Source organism: the organism of the source record quoted next, unplaced genomic scaffold (genome assembly GCF_019419815.1).
Source record: "Pyrus x bretschneideri cultivar Hongxiangsu unplaced genomic scaffold, Pyrus_bretschneideri_v1 Contig6, whole genome shotgun sequence".
Classification (NCBI taxonomy): Eukaryota; Viridiplantae; Streptophyta; class Magnoliopsida; order Rosales; family Rosaceae; genus Pyrus; species Pyrus x bretschneideri.
This window is the reverse complement of record NW_025999798.1, coordinates 2,651,033-2,668,027: the sequence shown is the minus strand read 5'-3', so window position 1 is coordinate 2,668,027 and position 16,995 is coordinate 2,651,033.

The window sequence follows — 16,995 nt, the reverse complement described above, 5'->3', positions numbered from 1 at the left end:
TGAAGTATATATTCGGAAAGTGGGTGCCGGACACTTGATTTGTGTGAGATGAGGCAGTAAAACGAGCTAATAGAAGCCGTATAATTTAAAATAAATGATTTAAAACTTTGAGTCCGCTCACTCTGGATAAAGAGATATGAAGAGGATTTCAATTCCTCTAACAATACACGTAATAATTATCAGTTGAGTGGAAGCCAAGAAATAGACAATTCCTTGCTTGTGTAGTGGATATTCAGTGAACTTTCCGTCTCCAACAATTATTGTATCAAATTCTTTACCTCCAAAATGTTGCAATTATTCCATTATTTAAAAAAAAAAAAAAAAAACATTGCTTGCGTTGCACAAGAAGAAGCCAAGAAACTAACCCAATAAGATGGTAACCCTAGAAAGCTAATTAAAACGATACTTAACGACTAAGCAATTTGACTTGGCATTTTGATTTGGAAACTGACGCACTAATACATTATTATACAAGTTGGAAAAAATGAGTTGATTAAATATTTTGTAATACGAATAAGGTAACGTTTAATGAGTTTTTATATTTTAGTTTGACTCGTTACATTATAAAAACTGTCATTTTTTATTTACTAAAAATTCAATAATCTTTTTTAAATGAGTCGAATAGCTTTCACTTTCGAATTTGTCATTCAATGGAGTGTATAAGAGTGAGTAAAATAAAGCTTGTCATAAAATTTTATCTTATTAGACAGTTCTGTCACATCCCGGCCCGGGGCGCACCACTTCCCGGGCCCGCTCCACCACCGTAGCACGATATTGTCCGCTTTGGGCTTACCATTCCCTCACGGTTTTGTTTTTGGGAACTCACAAGCAACTTTCCAGTGGGTCACCCATCATGGAATTGCTCTAGCCCCCTTCTCGCTTAACTTCGGGTTTTGGGAACTCACAAGCAACTTTCCAGTGGGTCACCCATCATGGAATTGCTCTAGCCCCCTTCTCGCTTAACTTCGGAGTTCCTACGGAACCCGAAGCCAGTGAGCTCCCAAAAGGCCTCGTGCTAGGTAAGGATGTGAATATACATATAAGGATCACTCCCCTGGGCGATGTGGGAATTGTCACATCCCGGCCCGGGGCGCACCACTTCCCAGGCCCGCTCCACCACCGTAGCACGATATTGTCCGCTTTGGGCTTACCATTCCCTCACGGTTTTGTTTTTGGGAACTCACGAGCAACTTCCCAGTGGGTCACCCATCATGAGATTGCTCTAGCCCCCTTCTCGCTTAACTTCGGAGTTCCTACGGAACCCGAAGCCAGTGAGCTCCCAAAAGGCCTCGTGCTAGGTAAGGATGTGAATATACATATAAGGATCACTCCCCTGGGCGATGTGGGATGTCACAATCCACCCCTTTTAGGGGCCCGACGTCCTCATTGGCACACACGCGACCAGGGTTAGGCTCTGATACCAAATTTGTCACATCCCGGCCCGGGGCGCACCACTTCCCGGGCCCGCTCCACCACCGTAGCACGATATTGTCCGCTTTGGGCTTACCATTCCCTCACGGTTTTGTTTTTGGGAACTCACAAGCAACTTTCCAGTGGGTCACCCATCATGGGATTGCTCTAGCCCCCTTCTCGCTTAACTTCGGAGTTCCTACGGAACCCGAAGCCAATGAGCTTCCAAAAGGCCTCGTGCTAGGTAAGGATGTGAATATACATATAAGGATCACTCCCCTGGGCGATGTGGGATGTCACAGTTCAATATATTGTTTATTGAAAATTTTCACATAAAAAAATCAAATACGAATTTAATGTGTGAAGAAATCACAATCAATTAACAATGATATGTGAATTGTTAAGGTATCTGACATAATCACTTCATCTCTAAAACATTTATTGTATAAATTTGTGAGTAAATACAAATGCAAGGCTTAATTAAGCGAATTTAGATCCTCTATGGATCTCTATGCCTAAGGCCAACATATCATGAAATTTGAACCACTCAATTTTTAATTATATGCTCTCATTAGTCTATTTTACTGGTCCACTTCACATAAAATCAAGCCCTTAAACAGCTTGCCTTCTTTGACCCGTCGACCACATAACAGAAATCCGAAAAGGATGTGAGTTTTAATTAAGCTGGTATGAAGTCACATTCATAATTCATTCATTGCATTGCACCCTTGCAACATATTGCATAATTTACCGACTAATAAAACTAAACCAAAATGATGGTAGTCCTAAAAAGTTAATTACAACGGTACTTAACGACTAAGCATTTGACTTAGCATTTGATCTGGAAACCAAACTGACGCACCACTGCCTTATTATAAAAGTTGGAAAAAAAATGAGTTGATTAAGTATTATGTAAAACGTATCTGAACTCAATAACGTTCACATGATTTTGATATCTAAGTTTGACGCATTATATTTTAAAAATTGTCAATCTTTATCCACTAAAAATTTAATATTTTTTTTGTTTAAAAATTAAATGTGTCATCCGCTTTCGAATTTGTTATTTAGTGGAGTGCATAAGAATGAGTAAAAGGAAGCGTGTCATAAAACTTCATCTTAATAGACAGTTCAACGCATTGTTTATTTAAATTGTCAATTTCACATATATGAAAAATTAATAAGAATTTAATGTGTCGATAAATCACAATTAATTAACAATGATATGCTAATTGTTAAAGTTTCTGACATAATCACTTCACCTATAAAACATTTAATTGTATAAATTGGTGAATAAATACAAATGCAAGGCTTAATTAAGCTGGTATGAAGTCAAATTCATGATCCATTCGTTGCATAATTTGCGGTGCACCGTCGCAACATATTGTATAATTTATTTTATTTTTTAGAAAAAAGTGTACAATATATATAAATTAAATATATTTATATAAAAACGATTTGGAAATGGTCCGTGAACTTTTCAACTAGAAAGCTGTCCATAAAATTTTAAAATAATGGGAGGGAGTGGCCTACCCAATCATCCCTCCTCTTTCTGTTAGATTATTGTAATCTCAACTTATAATTTATATTCTAATTTATTTATTTACAATAAAAGTGTCAGGTGCAAAGGATTAACATTTTAAATTATATTGGAATTGGCTTGATTGGGATCCCGGAAACCACCCAACTTGTATTTAATTAACTAAATCCACTTTTCAAGCTTTTTACAGATTCTCGGCCGTCCAATAATTTAACATTAATTTTCAAACCAAAATCATAAGATGGTTTTGAATCTACAAAAAATCGCACTTTTTAAAGTTTTCTTGACATTTCTCAACTCCTTAACTAAAGTTATACCAAAAATATATATTTGAATGTAGTTTCCAAAATAGGTTTTTCATTGTTAATTTCTGCTCCCAAAATTGTCAGAAATTTTGAACTACTTCTTCCTTTTTAAAGTTTAAAAATATTTCTAAGTTCAAAATTTACATCATCGATTAACATTGATGCCAAAACAAATGTATATCTTATTTTACATTTCTGGGACATGTATTAGAAGAGTTAAAATTTTGAAATCTCATTTAATTTTTTTTTATTGACAGGATGTAGTTCCAAAAATGTTAAAAAAAGGGTTATAAATTTAAGTTTTATTTACTTTTTAATAGTTTAAGATATATATATATTTCCATATGTATACTGACACACCCCGACCGAGATCAGGGCGTGCTGGCCGTCACTCGAAGGTGACGTAGCCATGTGCGCGTGCGGAAGCTAATGTTATAGTAAGATAAAAGTACGAATAAATAAAAACCTAATAGCATACAAAGTACTAGTGTATGTGAGACACAAATCAGAGCAATTCTACAACAGTCCAAAAGGAAAAGATACGACATAATTACACCCGAAGGTGACCCTACAATGGTGAGTGTCTGTCAGAAATGCCGGGGCGCCCTCTGGGATAAACCACCGAACTTGCTAGACCACTAGAACCTGGAGGGGCGCAAAAACAAAAGCGTGAGTGGGCAAAAACAAAGTTCTTTGAAAACTCTTTAGCAAAACACATTCTAACCCCTCGCCGTAAAACCTGTATACTTCCCAGAAAATGAACATATATACGTATGTATAGATATGTCAATCATGCTCCATGATATGCCATTCATGCTCCATAATATGCCATTCTGAAACTCATAATCAAATATAAATGCTCAAACGTAAATTACATCAATATCATATAATCTAGCAGCCGGGAGTCACCTAACGTGACCTGTACGGCTGTAGATAGAGCTCCACGCTCAACTCAATCACTGAATCTGCACACGAGTCGGAACCACCTATTGTGGTCTGTACGACAAGCTGGGTGTAATATATATGTATGCTCTAGTGCTACGATCACGTGAAGCTGGGCGATAAATCGCGGGTCACCTACAAGTCGGAACCACCTAATGTGGTCTGTACGACAGGCTTGCACCTATCTTGGATCCAAGGCGAGCATGCGGTGCTGGTGAACATACACGTGAAGGCTGGGCCCTGGCCTCGGGCGGGAGCACTAACACCGGGGGTGCAGATTATGAACTCTCTAAGCATCTCAAACTACTATTGCATAATAAACAGGAATGCATAACCACCTGAATACCGCTTACCTAGCACTTACCTGTGCATCCACCGCACCAAATGCACATGTATATATGTATATATATCACCAATAATACATGCAATGATGCGTAAACAACATTCATATAATGCATGGCATAAAACAAATAACATTTTCTATTTAATTTCTGGGAATATAACTGTATATAGGTATATACGGAAAACAAAAGCCCACTCACTGATAATTAGAAGGGTCGTAGCCCCCCTGCCTCGAATATGAACGTTCGTCCTCGGGAAACGAATCACCTATACGCAACAAAGTTACGAAAACATTAATTTAAAAGCACCTAAGCAACTTCTCGTAATAACTTCTCATACATTGCTCAAATTGGACAAATGAATATACCAATGTGATCTACACAACCTCAGGATCACACCCATATTTTTAAAATAATTTTTGGACCACGCACGCGCCCCCACGCGCCTGACCACGCACGGACCTACGCGCCCCCCACGCGCAGTCACGTGCACTGCACACTGACGGTGTCAACAGACGCCGTCAGGAATATTCCGTTAACCTGACGGAATATTCCGTTAACCTTAACTGACGCCGTTAACTGACGCCGTCCACTGCCGTTAGGAATATTCCGTTAACTTAACGGAATATTCCCCTTCCTTCTCCGGCCAGTCGCCGTCGCCGGCGCCGCCGCCGTCGCCGGCGCCGTCGCCGGAAAACTGGGAATTTTTCAAACCTTGTTTTCTCCTTCGTTTTTCAACCAAATTTCACGTTCTTTATACCAAAATGAAGCCTAGGACTAGTAGAATCACGTTAGACTAGTTTTAAGGCCTAAAAACCACTAGATCATACCTGTTTTCAAGGTCAACTCTCGGCCAACTTTCGAACCTAGCCTTCCCGACGTCCAAATTCACCCAACGAACCACTCCGAGGCTCCTTGGGACCTCACAAACACATCTACAAGCTTAGAAATTCCAAAAACAAGCTAGATTAGGTTTGCATGAACAGTGTTCAAATCGGACCTCGTGATATCGACGTGAAAATAGTGTTTTCCTTACCTGAAAATGGCACCTTTGAACTCCTCTCAGCTCCACGAACACGATGGTGGTCTTGGTTTCTTGTTTGGTGAAGGTTTGAGTTGGGTTTGTAAGTGTGTCCGTGTGTTTGTATGAAGAAGAAGAGGAATAATGGAGCTCGGGGAGGAAGAGAGAGAGAGAGAGAGAGACTGAGAGAAGAGAGAAGAGACAAAGTGAGGGAATGAGGGAGGGAATCCCGGAAAAGTGAGGGTGAGGTGTGAGTGTGTGTGTGGTCCTACAACACCACACTACACAACACTTAACGTACACAAACAAATTAGGGTAAAATTGTCATTTTAAATGTACGTCTCGTTAGTTTCGGGACGGGATGTTACAACCTACCCTCCTTAATAGAATTTCGTCCCGAAATTCAAAACAACCAAAATACACCCTTACTGGTCAAAGAACAATCTAGGATACAAGTCCCTCATTCTATTTTCTGTCTCCCATGTCGCTTCTTCAACCGAGTGATTCCTCCACAAGACTTTCACCAAATTCACCGTTTTGTTCCTCAGAACCTTCTCTTTCCAATCCAAGATCGTTAACGGTTCCTCGTCATACGTCAAATCTGGATTTATCTCTAACGGTTGAGGAGGTATCACATGTAATGGATCAGCAACATAATGTCGGAGCATAGACACGTGAAAAACGTTATGCACTTTAGCCAACTCCGGAGGCAACTCCAACCTGTAAGCTACCTCACCAACTCGTTCTGTGACCGTGTACGGTCCAATGTACCTGGGACTCAACTTCCCTTTCTTTCCAAACCGCACAACACCTCTCCACGGTGAAAGCTTCAGAAATACCCAATCTCCGACCTTATATGTTCTGTCCGTAGCATGTCGATCTGCTAAACTTTTCTGTCTGTCCTGAGCTGCCTTCAGGTTAGACCTAATTACCTGAATATTTTGAGTAGTCTCCTCAACAATCTCCGGACCTACTAAGACTCTTTCGCCAACCTCCGACCAACATAACGGAGTGCGACAAGATCTACCATACAAGGCTTCAAATGGCGCCATGCCAATGCTCGAATGGAAACTGTTGTTGTAAGCAAATTCCATCAAATCCAATCGCTGGTGCCAAGCATCACTGAACTGTAACACTGATGCTCGCAGCATATCTTCCAAGGTCTGAATAGTTCTCTCGGATTGTCCATCCGTCTGTGGATGATACGCCGTACTGTAAAGTAGTCTCGTACCCAAAGCTTCCTGAAAAGCTACCCAAAACTTCGATGTGAATCGTGGATCACGATCCGAGACAATACTTACAGGGACACCATGGTACTTTACAACCTTCGAGATAAACAATTCCGCTAACCGGTTCAAAGAATACTTCTCTCTCACTGGAATGAAATGTGCCGACTTAGTGAGCCGATCAACGATCACCCAAATGCCATCAAAGCCATTATGTGTACGCGGCAACTTGTACACAAAATCCATAGTGATATTTTCCCACTTCCACTCTGGAACGGGAAGCGGTTGCGACAATCCAAATGGCTTCTTTCTTTCTGCTTTAACCTGCTGACAGACAGCACAACTACTCACATACTCAGCTATCTCTCTTTTTATACCCGGCCAATAGTAAAATGGTCGAATGGTATGATACATTTTAGTTGCTCCTGGGTGCATGGCATAAGCCGAGATATGTGCTTCATCGAGAATTTCCTTCTTCAACTCCACATTACTAGGCACGAACATTCTACCCTCTAACATCAACATGCCATCAGAATCACGAACTCTGAGATCTCGCCTCCTTCCTTGATCTCGAGCTCGAATTAGTTCTTGAGTCTGTTCATCAGCTACTTGAGCTTCAAGCACCCGATCAACCAAGATTGGTCTAACTTGAAAATTAGCAAGTAATGCCACATCTCGATCTTCTGCTTCTAACCTTACTCCTGTAGCACGCAAGTCCACCAAAAGAGGAATACGACTAGCGTACAGCGCATTGATACGGCCATGTGACTTCCTGCTAAGTGCATCGGCCACTACGTTCGCACGACCTGGGTGATAGTCAATCGTGCAATCGTAATCGCTGAGCAACTCCAACCACCTCCGTTGACGAAGATTTAGTTCCTTCTGGGTGAAGAGATACTGAAGACTCTTGTGATCTGTGAAGATCCTACACTTCTCTCCGTAAAGATAGTGTCTCCACAACTTCAACGCAAAGATGATAGCAGCCAATTCCAAATCATGTGTAGGGTAATTCGTCTCATGGGTTTTCAACTGCCGCGAAGCATAAGCAATCACCCTACCATGCTGCATCAATACACATCCCAGACCATTCAAGGAAGCATCACTATAAACCTCGAAATCACCACTATCGTCTGGAAGTGCCAAAACAGGTGCATGAGTGAGACAATGCTTCAACTGTTGGAAACTTTGCTCACACTTATCATTCCACTCAAACTTAACATCTTTCCTTGTTAACCTCGTCAGTGGCAAGGCAATCCCCGAAAAATCCTTAACGAATCTCCGATAATATCCCGCCAAACCGATGAAACTTCTTACCTCAGTAACGGTTCGTGGTTGCTCCCAACTTTCCACAGCTGCAACCTTTTGAGGATCAACAAGAATACCTTGAGCAGAAATGATGTGCCCCAAAAATGCGACTTGATCTAACCAGAACTGGCACTTGCTAAACTTAGCATACAATTGGTGTTCCCTCAACCTCTTCAACACCAAAGTAAGATGTCGGACATGCTCTGCTTTGGACTTAGAATACACCAGAATATCATCAATGAAGACAATAACAAATCTATCCAGGTAAGGCTGAAATACCCGGTTCATTAAATCCATAAAAGCTGCTGGTGCATTCGTCAACCCAAATGGCATAACCAAAAACTCGTAATGACCGTAACGAGTCCTGAACGCCGTCTTAGGAACATCATCCCTACTAATCTTCAGCTGATAGTACCCAGACCTCAAGTCTATCTTAGAAAATACACAAGCACCTCTCAGCTGATCAAACAAATCGTCGATACGAGGCAATGGATAACGGTTTTTAATCGTCACCCGATTCAATTGTCTGTAGTCGATACACAGCCTCAAAGTTCCATCTTTCTTTCTCACAAACAACACTGGAGCTCCCCAAGGTGAAGTACTAGGCTGAATAAATCCCTTATCCACTAATTCCTGTAACTGCACTTTCAATTCCCTTAACTCAGCAGGAGCCATACGATAAGGAGTTAAAGAAATAGGATTGGTACCTGGAAGTAACTCAACATTGAACTCCACATCTCGATCTGGGGGTAACCCCGGTAAATCCTCAGGAAAAACAGCAGGGAAGTGTCTAACCACTCTCACATCCTCAATTCTGCTAGGAACGGTCTCTTCCAGCACCACATGAGCTAGATACCCCTGACAACCTTTAGACAACATCTTTTTCGCTCGCAAAGCCGAAATAACGCCGTGTCTTACCCCACTCTGCTCACCCACAAAAGTAACCTCAGGTAATCCAGGACGGTGAAACGTAACTACTTTCCCGTAACAATCAATGTTGGCACGATAGAAGTGCAACCAATCTGTGCCCAATATCACATCAAAATCGACAATATCTAACGGGATTAGATCAGCGGGCATAACAACACCCTCTACTATCACTGGACATCCTGGGTACATACAATCTACAACACATCTCTCTCCTCTAGGCATAGCGAATTCTAAATCGTACCCTAGAGGTGTGGGGCGAGGTTGCGTTACTTGAGCAAATGTATGAGAAATAACGGAATGTGTAGCTCCACAATCAATTAAGACTCTAGCAAAATAACCAAGAATATTTAACGTACCCATTATCAAGTCCGGGTTGTTCTGAGCATCCTGCAGGGAAATATTGTGAATACGCCCCTGGCCCTGCTGTCGTCCTCCACGACCTCTGCTCGCATGAACACCGCGACCTTGAGCTCCACGCCCCTGACTGGGCTGACCCATCTGTCTCGAAGATCCTGCACTACTAGTGGCATTCTCATTCTGCTGATATTGTCCTCCTTGGTACCACTGAGAACCACCAACTGGAGCTGGAGGATACGGCATGTAGTTGCTGGGATACGGGGGATAACCACCTTGTGAATACGGGTCCTGGGGATACTGATACGGTCCCGGGGCATAGGGAACAGCATCACCCTGATAATGATAGGCACCACCTCTACCTGCTTGACCATAATTACTCGGACCCTGGATTTGCCGAATCGGTGCAGGTGGCGGCATAAAGGTCTGCTGCGGCTTCTGCTGTTGACTCTGGGGACAATTCACCGCTCTATGTCCCACCTGTCCACACGTGAAACAACCACCGCTAAACTGCCTGCACTCGCCGAAGTGTCGGTTATTACACCTACGGCAAAATGGGGGTCGGTTTCGGCCACCATCACTTTGTCTCTGGCCTCGAGCACCTCCATAAAACCTACCTCCACGTCCTTGTCCAGAGGCACTGAAACCACCACTAGACGAACTTGAACTTGCACCACCCCTTTTAAAGTTCTGAGTTTGGCGAGGCCCAAGCGATGTTTGACCTTTTCCTTTGTCGTCTTTCTTCTGATTGCCGTTTTTCTCTTCGTCACTATCACTTGACATATTCTCAGAGTCCTCTACCCTCAACAATATCTCATAGAACTCCTGGTAGGACTCACAGTGAGTAGTAGTTACCATTGAACGCCATCTCTTCTTAGTGCCCAAGCGAAAACGACGAAGCATTTCCGCCGGATTACCAGCGACATCAGGATAGTAACGAGACAAATCAGTGAACTTACGATAATACTCGTTAGCCGTCATCTTTCGCTGTTTCAACTCAGTGAATTCCTGTTTCTTACGATCGATATACTCAGGGGGTACAAATCTCCTTTGAAACACGTCCTTGAAAACATTCCAATCGGTCCTCTGAGCTGGAGTCAACATACGAAGTTCTTGCTCCCACCAAGCTGCAGACTCCATTTCCAGAAACCATGACGTTGTCTCGACCCACCTTTCCATAGGAAGGTTCCCCTGGTTATGTAACACACGGAAAGTCTTCTCTATGTGTTCCAACCAACGTTCTGCGCCTTCATGACCCTCGTTACCTTTAAACTTATCCAACTTCAGGTTATACATAGTCTCCAGAGGAGTCCTCTGGGGAGGGCGCATCACTGTTTGAAGGGCTGTAGCAATCACTTCCCCCAACTGAGTAAGATCAGGGAAATTAGGCTCGTCTGAGCGACGTGGTTCCCGACGAGGCGGCATGATTCTGACAGAAGACACCAACTATTAGAATACTCACAAAGACACAGGACTGCCAAACCTAGGCTCTGATACCAAGCTGACACACCCCGACCGAGATCAGGGCGTGCTGGCCGTCACTCGAAGGTGACGTAGCCATGTGCGCGTGCGGAAGCTAATGTTATAGTAAGATAAAAGTACGAATAAATAAAAACCTAATAGCATACAAAGTACTAGTGTATGTGAGACACAAATCAGAGCAATTCTACAACAGTCCAAAAGGAAAAGATACGACATAATTACACCCGAAGGTGACCCTACAATGGTGAGTGTCTGTCAGAAATGCCGGGGCGCCCTCTGGGATAAACCACCGAACTTGCTAGACCACTAGAACCTGGAGGGGCGCAAAAACAAAAGCGTGAGTGGGCAAAAACAAAGTTCTTTGAAAACTCTTTAGCAAAACACATTCTAACCCCTCGCCGTAAAACCTGTATACTTCCCAGAAAATGAACATATATACGTATGTATAGATATGTCAATCATGCTCCATGATATGCCATTCATGCTCCATAATATGCCATTCTGAAACTCATAATCAAATATAAATGCTCAAACGTAAATTACATCAATATCATATAATCTAGCAGCCGGGAGTCACCTAACGTGACCTGTACGGCTGTAGATAGAGCTCCACGCTCAACTCAATCACTGAATCTGCACACGAGTCGGAACCACCTATTGTGGTCTGTACGACAAGCTGGGTGTAATATATATGTATGCTCTAGTGCTACGATCACGTGAAGCTGGGCGATAAATCGCGGGTCACCTACAAGTCGGAACCACCTAATGTGGTCTGTACGACAGGCTTGCACCTATCTTGGATCCAAGGCGAGCATGCGGTGCTGGTGAACATACACGTGAAGGCTGGGCCCTGGCCTCGGGCGGGAGCACTAACACCGGGGGTGCAGATTATGAACTCTCTAAGCATCTCAAACTACTATTGCATAATAAACAGGAATGCATAACCACCTGAATACCGCTTACCTAGCACTTACCTGTGCATCCACCGCACCAAATGCACATGTATATATGTATATATATCACCAATAATACATGCAATGATGCGTAAACAACATTCATATAATGCATGGCATAAAACAAATAACATTTTCTATTTAATTTCTGGGAATATAACTGTATATAGGTATATACGGAAAACAAAAGCCCACTCACTGATAATTAGAAGGGTCGTAGCCCCCCTGCCTCGAATATGAACGTTCGTCCTCGGGAAACGAATCACCTATACGCAACAAAGTTACGAAAACATTAATTTAAAAGCACCTAAGCAACTTCTCGTAATAACTTCTCATACATTGCTCAAATTGGACAAATGAATATACCAATGTGATCTACACAACCTCAGGATCACACCCATATTTTTAAAATAATTTTTGGACCACGCACGCGCCCCCACGCGCCTGACCACGCACGGACCTACGCGCCCCCCACGCGCAGTCACGTGCACTGCACACTGACGGTGTCAACAGACGCCGTCAGGAATATTCCGTTAACCTGACGGAATATTCCGTTAACCTTAACTGACGCCGTTAACTGACGCCGTCCACTGCCGTTAGGAATATTCCGTTAACTTAACGGAATATTCCCCTTCCTTCTCCGGCCAGTCGCCGTCGCCGGCGCCGCCGCCGTCGCCGGCGCCGTCGCCGGAAAACTGGGAATTTTTCAAACCTTGTTTTCTCCTTCGTTTTTCAACCAAATTTCACGTTCTTTATACCAAAATGAAGCCTAGGACTAGTAGAATCACGTTAGACTAGTTTTAAGGCCTAAAAACCACTAGATCATACCTGTTTTCAAGGTCAACTCTCGGCCAACTTTCGAACCTAGCCTTCCCGACGTCCAAATTCACCCAACGAACCACTCCGAGGCTCCTTGGGACCTCACAAACACATCTACAAGCTTAGAAATTCCAAAAACAAGCTAGATTAGGTTTGCATGAACAGTGTTCAAATCGGACCTCGTGATATCGACGTGAAAATAGTGTTTTCCTTACCTGAAAATGGCACCTTTGAACTCCTCTCAGCTCCACGAACACGATGGTGGTCTTGGTTTCTTGTTTGGTGAAGGTTTGAGTTGGGTTTGTAAGTGTGTCCGTGTGTTTGTATGAAGAAGAAGAGGAATAATGGAGCTCGGGGAGGAAGAGAGAGAGAGAGAGAGAGACTGAGAGAAGAGAGAAGAGACAAAGTGAGGGAATGAGGGAGGGAATCCCGGAAAAGTGAGGGTGAGGTGTGAGTGTGTGTGTGGTCCTACAACACCACACTACACAACACTTAACGTACACAAACAAATTAGGGTAAAATTGTCATTTTAAATGTACGTCTCGTTAGTTTCGGGACGGGATGTTACATATACTATGTATTGTCGTAACTTATGTTAATATTTTTTCTCACCACCCTCGACAGTGAATCAGTGATGCTTATCATCCTATTTATCGGATGAATTTAAATTCTGCAACTTATGTAGTAGATAAACACAAATTTTAAAATTTAAAATAATCCAATAGTAATAAGTAGAGTGGTGAACAAAATGTACCTAGGGAACTTTAACGAAAAGCTCCTGGTATTGTTCACTTTAACGAAAAATCACATTTTTACACCAAAAAGTCAATCCTGGTACTATTTATTTTACCTTTTATTTTGTCTTTATTGTTAAAACTCTAAGTTTTCAAACCATTTTCATTAGTTTTCCTTAACTTATAGCGTGTTGTTTGCAACAATGAGTTACAACTATTATATATCGCCCCGCATTTATGTAAGTCGAACTTAAAACTTCATCCAATCAACTGATAACCTAATCAATGTTCAAAAATCCACTTTTAACCGTCAAATAACAAACAAATCATAAACAAAAAAGGTTATATAGTGAAGTGTCTTAAAGTTGGAGCAAGATTTGGCTTCATCGTTTTGGAATTGGATTCTCTTGTCTGTCGCTCATTGGAGATAAAACAAAAATTAGTGTCAAATTTAGCAGCTCGAAACTCTAATATTTTATACAAAACTCATCAGAATGTCTGCTTTGATTTCTGCGTTCATGATTAATCAGACGGTCAGGATTGGTCTGCAAAATCAGGAGGAGGTCAGGGTAAGTCAGAGTACTATATACTGTAGAGAGCGTGAATAATTTGACTGCACGTGTGGGGGGGTTAAAGGATCAATGCGGAGTTAAACTTTGCAACAAAACATGATTTTCTTTGAATTAATTTAGGATTTAGCGAATATTAATTTAATTAAAAATTGATTAATAATTGGGAAGGTGGGAAGTTTGGTGAGGAAAGTGGGTGCATTGGATGCCCTGAGGCTCTGACGGTGGTACTGAGTTACAAATTGAATGATGCAACCACCACGGTCGCTGGCTCACCACTCGGACGGTGCTGTTTTGTTCACATTAACCTTGGTTGCATGTAGGGGAGCAATTTTGTACGACTTTAAATTCGCACGAATACCAAATTTATTATTCAACTAATATTCTACAGATACTCTTTTACACAAGTGCGATGACTTAAATTCAGCTTGCATAAATAGCGAGTGCGATTTTAAATCATTGAAGATTTAACTTCTATCTTCATCTTTGTTGTGTCGAAGAATAGTAATATACTATTAATTCCATATAGGGGATTTTTGAATTGAGAAAATCGGTTGACTTGAGACGAAGAGAAATGTCCATCGCTTTTATTTAGTTATTCAGTTAAACCAATGAGTAGCAGAAGGACATCCTCATAGACTCTATTGAGGAGTAAGGAAAGGGCTTGATAAATTTTTCTAATTTTTTGCACTTCGAATTTAAGACATCACACTTATTTTATACGGGACTTCTCCATTCACATTGATATCATGGGGACTCATTTTGGTGGATCCTAATGGGGGTCATTCTTGTGTTTGCCTTAAACAGGAGAGAAACGTCTGTATAACTGCTATATTAGGGCAGCTCTCCATGAGGTTGACGGAACCAATGCGGGTCAGGCTAAAACAAAACAAATGGAAAGTTTCATGATGTTGTGAAAGGTGTCCAGCATATGACGTGATTATAGTGTCCTTACATGAATTTTTCTCCATAAGCGGACAGTTGGCAACGAGCGACAATACCTAAGAAACGAGCGACAATACACGAATATAAACAGCGACACGTGGGTATTTGAGCATTTGCCAACTGTGGAAATTAGCACACTCTTTCTTCTTTTCAACTTACTCTCCCGTGAAACAAGCGTGTTTCGTGTCTCCCTTCTCAGAGTCGACGGTTTTTTGCTCATGTTTATCCATTGCTTTGTTTGGTAACGTCTTACGTGAGGCCTTCAAACTTTTCCAATTTGGCAACAACAAGCGGCAAGTGGCAACCTCTGCAAATGCTGTAACGCTTCTTCTTCATCCACATAAAGAGCGTCAGTCTTGCATATAATTTGGTGATGGCTTTATTCGGCCTGGACCGTTGTCGATAGACACAAGAGAGAAGAGGTGCGGGAACCTTGTGGAGATGTGGTTTGGGTTCTCAAGCTTATCGAGGGCAAACTAGCTATGTATGAGATTTTCTAGTATATTTTGAAATTGTTCTATATTCTCTAGATGTGACGTAATTACACGCACTACAGACGTCAAAAACTTCTTGTGTTCTAAGAAAAAAAACAAAAAAAAAAAAAACACGTTTTGTAGGATATTGAAAAACTGTGACGTGATTACATGTACTACAAGTAGATAATAAATGACTTTTGCTTTACTACGAGTGAGGCGTTCACGACCACTAATACAAGGGCCCCTCTCCCTAAGGAGTTAGTCTTACCAAGGGAATCGGATCCCCTCCGGACTCAATTAAATTGAGCCTGTTGAGTAAATGATTTGGACCGTTGAAATTTAATTTAACGGTTACAAACAAGGGACCCTCTAAAAGTTATAATAATTGTAACTGTTGAATCAAATTTCAACGGCCCGGATCTTTTACTGCTTAGTTTTATTGAATTTGGAGATGATCATGTTCCCTTACCAATGACTTGGTATTAAATTATTAATTGCCTAAACGCCACCATAGCAGTAAATCCGTTTGAGCAATGGATCTGCAATCCACCTTGCAATCCACCTAAAATCATTTAACAGAAACATTTCCACCTTGCAATATGAAAAATTTCAGGAAATTGAGGAGGAAAGTTATTGGCGGGCATAGCTAGAGTGCGGAACGTATTTACACATCGCACTCCAATGCACGTGTATATTTGCACTCCCCAACATCATTTGTTCAAATGGATAGTCAATAAATTGGGAATTAATTGGATGATCATTTTATCAGGTAGATTTATTAAGAGCATCTCTGAAGGATATGTCAAAAGATAAATGTTAAATGTTAATTTGATGGCTGACGTGGCTAATGGCAAAGCTAGAAATTTTTTACCGGATGGGCTAGCTTAAAGATTTAAATCTTTATAAACAAAGAAACTTGATACTATATTTTTTTACAGTATCAGCTAGCTTAAGAAAATTTTCACAAGGTGGGCCAAGAACTTTCGTTATTCAAACAAATTCAAACTTGTACATATACAAGAAGCAATGAGAAAAAGAGATGATTTGTAAACTATATTATATAATTAAACCGAGAGAATTCGAATCAGTGACTAAATATATAGTGAGCTACATTTGAAAATCAATAAAAATTGCATGTAAAATTTTATTTTCTACCAAAAGCTACCTGGGATACAGCCCAAGGTAGCCCTTAATGTGGATCCGACGGTGGACGTGGCAATGTCAGATTTTCTCTTATTTCCAACTAATATATTTTTTTTTTGTTATAAATGATATTTGTAGAAACCATTTTAAAGAGAAATCAGTGAAAATAAATTTTCAAAATCTATAATTAGTGCATTAATGAAATCCACACAATAAAATAATTAAAAATTATTTGACATCACATTTTCTCGTATGTTAAATTTGACATATGAAAATTCATATGTCAATCCACATAGGATGACATATCGGTTGAAGCTTGCTCTTACCTTCAAATTTGATTACATAACATTCCACTTAAAATTTGGCATCTCCTTTATAAATGATCTAAGAAATCATAAAATATTCTATTGTTTCTTGTAAAAAAATAAAAATGAAACCCAATAATTCCATAAAATTCAATGACCAATTTCACCATAAATTGCATCATATTATTAATTCACCCG